A 6,023-nucleotide genomic window follows, 5' to 3' on the forward strand; every position below is an offset into this window, starting at 1 on the left:
TGTGTTCGTATAAGCAGCCATGCATGTTTCAATTGAAAACCTTACATAGAGTTCATTCAGCGGCGTGGATCACTTTCTCTCTGTCTGCTTGCCCCAAGGGCCACTATCTAAAAAGGCAATAGATCCCAGATAGCTCACTGTGTTCAATTTGCCAATGACAGATTATAGTGCCAGTTTAAACAGATAGGGATCAATTTGTCTCAATGAATTCTTTAGGCTGACTGCCAGCATGCTCTTAATGTATTTGTAAATGCTTTTGGTTTGAATCATTGCTGTTAGGTTTAAAGTGATCAAAACTGTAGAGAGAGAAAGATGAGTTGTTTTGGCTGCTAAAGACTGCATAGATGGAGCATGCATGATGATTACTTCAGGCAGCAGCATTGTAGCAGCAATGACCAGAGGGTCAATGGTTTAACTCCAAGGACTCGCTGGGAAAGTCTGGGTAGGGGAATTGTGTGATAAGTGCTCTCTAACCCCCAGAAACTGCTGCTGAAGTGCCCATCGGCCAAGCAGATTAAATCCCATCTGTCCCAGTGGAGCTGTACGGTGACCATCAGTACAACAGTGCAGTTGTACCAGGCACTTGTGATATGTGTCTCTTTGAGCCCCTCACTTTTCCTTTTGAAAGAGAAGAGTGGGCAGTCCGCTTGCTTCACACTTTTTTTTTCATGCACTCAGAGAGAAAAAGTTTGGGAGAAGAAAGAAGAGAGAAAGTCGTAGCAGCATTCAGTCTCGAGCCAGACGTGGCTCACATGTGGCCCCAAAGGCAGCAGACAGTGTATTGAATTACTGTAACTCAAGGTGTAATGTGGTAGCAGTGGGGGATATGTAAAAACTACACAAACGGATGTAGTGGAGGCTTACTTCAGCTTCAGCTTACCGTTACAGCTATTCAGTGTTAAAGTGTGTTGTTTCTGTTCTTGAAGGTCATTTACAGTCATTTATAGCTATAACAGCAGCTTACGTTCTCAAGTGATAATCAGCCAGTATTTGATTAACCAATTATTTCAAACTGCTTCTGTTTTAAAAGCCTTGTATCTCCAGTTTAGTGATTTTCGTGTTCCTTCCTTCCTGAATAACTTTACTGTTTGTAGCATGAGGTCTCGCATTTGTGAGATCTCGGAAATACACAGTTTTTATGTGATGGTCTACCACGTAAAGTTATGAGATAACCAGTTAAGCATTAATGTTTTATATGTTAGTCAAGAAGTTAATTAAATAGTATTGTGTATAATATCAATTTGCAACATTTACCACTAATAAAGTTTTAAGATATGAGCTGTGTTTTGACTGCTTTTCTCTTTATAGCACCTACTGTATCATACATGTTAAGAATGAGGTTTTCCAGTTTTACTGTGATTGTTTGCCTTAAATGTATAAGCTATCAGTGTCTTGCTCTAGTAATTTGGCAGGATGCTTGGTTTTTTGGTGCTTTTAAGGTGCTAACGATGCTCACTGAAATTAAGATAATAAAGTCCTATTCATTTTATATTTGAATGATATTCCTGTGGCATTAATGTAAAAAACAATTACAATATCCTATACGCATCTCTGGTAATTTAATGATTAGGAGTAAGGTACAAATTAAGGAACGTTTTGATTATCCAACTACAGCTTCTGCAGTTTTACCCTAAGTTTCAAAACTGAGAAGCATTTGTCAGTTTTGAGATTTATGTGACTTACAGGGTTTCAACACAGTCGCACATAAGCTGTAGCTGTGCAATATAACTTGGACCACTTTTGAACACAAGAAATGCAGACTGAGAAATCAATCCAGAGTAAATGTTCTGTCATCAAAATGCACGTCATTGTAAAAGCACTGCAGTCACTGATACTGTAACTATGACCAAAACCAGCAGTCCATGAATATCGACAATTTTAACCACATCTCCACAGACACATATTCAGCATTTGTTACCAAAACATGTTCTATAATAGCAAATATTGCAATGCAATTTTTTTAAAGTCACATTTAATCCACATTTGTTCAGTGGTCTATAAGGGAGGGAATAAACGCAAGATGGAACGTGAGTGGGATCTGGAAAGACCTCCACATCCGTAATGACTCGACATAAGAAGAAGAAAATTTCATGACTTTGAGAGTGAAAGCCATTTGAAACCAAAAATCACGCATTGTTTGTCTCAGTTACTTTATCTTCACACGAGGACATACAGGAGTTACTTTTAGCTTTATTTTAGAACGTGAGCCGCAACACTTACTGAGTTGAATATTAGAGTTGTTTTTCTCACAATAAATTGAGAGGGGAGTTGTAAAAATGTTGTGATAATGTGCAGAGGTTGAAAAAAATAATGTCTTATTGTGATCTGAAATATATGTTGAACAGTGTGTATTTGATATACAAAGTTTTTAGATCAGTGTGTAGCAACTATATTTCGCCACTTCTTATTCGCTAATGTATGAAGGTTAGGATTAGCATTTTGTTATTAATGCAAACTCTTGAACATACTACTAGAAGTCACAAAACACTAAATGAATTCAGTATGTAGTACTTCAACCTGTGCAGTAGCGGGATGATTGCCCAAAGGTAAAAGTGCATCTTCTAAATGTGAACTGTGAAAATAAACGAGCAAACAACTGTAATGTTAAACAAACTGACTGAAAATAACTATAGAAATAAAAACTCTAAATGCCTGAAGATATCAAAAATTCTATTCATGTGTTTTTGTTTTGTTTGTAATTGTCATGAGTAATCTGTCCTTTTGTATGTAAAAGTATAAGAACACGGACAGGAGGTGTAACTATTGTTGCTTTCTGGCATGTTTTAGTGTGACAAAATTAAACACCTGATGCTGACAGCATTGTCTTTGACATCCCTCAGTTATATATTTTTTAAACAAGTAAGATAATTTAATTCATTGTATTTTTTTTAATACCAAGATGGCTTTTGGTTATATCATGGTAACTAGGCTACCCTAATTATCAGACCCTCAAATTAAGCGGCACCACAGACAATGGCGTTGCTTCAGCAACATCCCCCCTAAATTATAATGATTTATGAGAGAATCATTTAGATAACTGCCACTGTGAAACCTTGATTATTTTGTATCCTTAGGCTAAGACAGTCCTGTGTTTCATTATTTTGATTGTATTCAAACAGCATAAGTGCATTTTTATACTTTATATATCCACAGATAGCTTATTTAACAATTTTACATTTTGTAATTTGACAAATTATAATCCCGAAAAACAACAACTAACCACTACAGATTCATAGTATTAAGACTTTGGTGCATTTTACAGTCTGAAATGTGACTTGTGTTTAATTCAGCAATATTCAACAGGTACAGGAAATAATTATAGAAATAAAACACAGCTCTGAAACCAAGATGCTGGTGAACCAACACAAAACACTTGTGACTTAATCAGCTTTGGTGAATCACAGTCAGAGATGCATCTGTTTGCGGATCAATCGACAGGCGTAACAGAGCTGTAAACAACAATGGTGGCTGCAGAGCGAGTCTGTGCAGCCATAACGTCTGGCACACAGGAACTGGAAAGCAAGAAAGCAAACAGAGAACAAAAATGAACTTATTAGCTAAGTGTAAATACCAAAAAGACGAGAGCTATTGCGTGATCACCACTGTCTTTATACCAAAAACAAATGTTATAAACTGGTGTAATTTCCATGACAACAGCTGGCACAGGAGTGTGTGTCCTCAGGCAAAACAGTAGAAAAAAAAAACGAAAAGCGGTGGCCACACATGTCTTGTCGTGTATGTGTGGGGAAGCCTCATCTGGCTTGCAAAGGAGAAGTATCAGCAGGAAAAAAACAACAACACAAATATGTCTTGAAGCCAACAACAAAAACCTTCAGCTGGTGCCCATTAAATTACTAATTGAGTAAAGAAAGGCTCAGGGCAGTCCTGTACTGGTACTGAGGTGGTAACTTAAGTTCATAGTTAGCAGTAGGAAATCATCACAATATTGAGTCGAACCCTTCTTTCTTTTGAATTTACAATTCTGTCATCTCACAGCTTTAAAAATTCATCTCTGAATCCTACGCATTTCTCATGTCACTACAATATTCCAGCTTCTGTGATTTCAAGAGGAATTTCCAAATTTTACTTGGCTTTACCTCATTAGTAAAGCAGATGAAAAGGCCAGGCAACCAAATATAGTTTACCCATATTGTGTAGTTAATGGCAGTCAGCTTGGTACTGTACAGAGGTGCTTTAGCACTGTGCCTAGCAGCAACAATCCTCCTGGCTGTTTGGCCTTGGATAATATAACAACTTACTTTTGAAATAGATTCTTCAATTGAACAAGCTTTTAGTAGCTTTCAATTAACACAATAACTTCTATTCATTTACTTTTTTTGAACAGGTGTGCACTATGAACTATGCTTTTGTATGCTTATTTTTTTAATTCACTGTTTAAAAGATAAAGCCCTAACAAACAGCGGTACATCTCATAGCTACGTGCTCTTTGGCACACACCGCCTCACATATTTACTTGTTTAGTCTCTACAATACAATCAGGTATATTCTGATGCTTCAGTAATTTCCCATCTCCCATTCACTCTTTTTTTAGCCATAGTGCCATTAACTATAATGGTGTTGGTAATAATCTTTTACACAGAGGATTTTTAGCTTCTCAGACAGACTGCTCTACAGTGTTAACTAATACTAACTCTTGGCTCCGTTTTTGATCCAGATTTCCCCGCATGAATGAAACAGTAGTAAAGCTTAGCTTGTTAAAAAGAGTGTGACTGATCTCTTCCAGGAAACATACAGTAGGGGGACAAATCTGTACAGTCAGGTTGAATAACTGGCATGGCAATGAGCCCACAATGCAAGGATTAGATCCTTTAAAACGAAAACTCTGAAGCAAAATGACATCATCGTGTATATTGGCTGGAATTCGTTTCTCGTATGAGAGAAAGCTACTTTTGGGGGGTTTGAATAGAAACAACTATAGGCAATTTACACATCAATAAATTTTGCTTTTCTATTTAAAAAAAACTATTTGGGGAAAAATAAATATGCATTTTCACTGTACATACTGTAAGTCTTTTTCTATATATCCCTCATATGTTATTTACACTCTCTGTGCAGATTCTCAGCCAGGATTAAAACTATGGTGTGATATTTGTCACCTTTATCACATGATACACACAATATAAACACCTCGCCTTACTTCTGAACTTGCTCTGCCCGTATTAAACTGCAGTGATAAAACAGTGGTCTACAAGAAAAATGCCAGTTTATTTAAATACCATATTGTTTGCAGCGCAAGGTGAAAATAATACCATAAACTATAAGGCTGCCCATAATAATATGGGTTCACACAGCCAGGCTGCGAGGGGGGGAAAAAAAGAGAAAAAAAAAGTAAGGCTTGTTTCATCAAGCTAATTGCCTGTTTGTGAGCAAGAGCAAACTTTTCTACCACCACTCTATTATGGAAGCTCTTTCTTAATCATAAATAGAGCCCTTGTATCCCAGAGGGACTTGCTATTCTAATTTACAATTGAACTAAAGACCAAAGCTATCAATCTTTCACAGACACTTTATTTCTGCCCCCCTTTCTCTCTTGTAATTGTGGTGACATAACCATAAACAACAGAGAAAATGCTGCTGTGACTGATCTGTGGAAACGACAGCATTAACACACGAGTTGCACATAAGCACAGCCACTCACCACATGCATGGTTTTGAGCGCACACACCAAGGTGCAGTCAGCAGTTAGTGCATGCAGTGGATAGCGACGCACACTTTCAGAACCTCCCACTGGCTCGTGGAGATCAAACTGGCCTGGATGGGGAAATTTGGATATGTTAAACAAAGTCTTGATACCACTTTATAACAAGGAAATCTTGATACATTTTTTATTGTAATTAAAGAAATTATTTAATTTGCAACTGCTTATAAAGTTATATTATTGGTAATTTATCATTGCGAGGCTGTGAAAAATCATGCTTTCCAGTATTTACACAATTTATAAAACAATACTATTATTGGTGAGGTCCCTGAGAAGCTATAAAAGTCTAAAGATGCTGATTATA

This window comes from Rhamphochromis longiceps, linkage group LG7 (genome assembly GCF_057381845.1).
Source record: "Rhamphochromis longiceps isolate RC_006_pf linkage group LG7, R_longiceps_female_GT1.1, whole genome shotgun sequence".
NCBI classification, from domain to species: Eukaryota; Metazoa; Chordata; class Actinopteri; order Cichliformes; family Cichlidae; genus Rhamphochromis; species Rhamphochromis longiceps.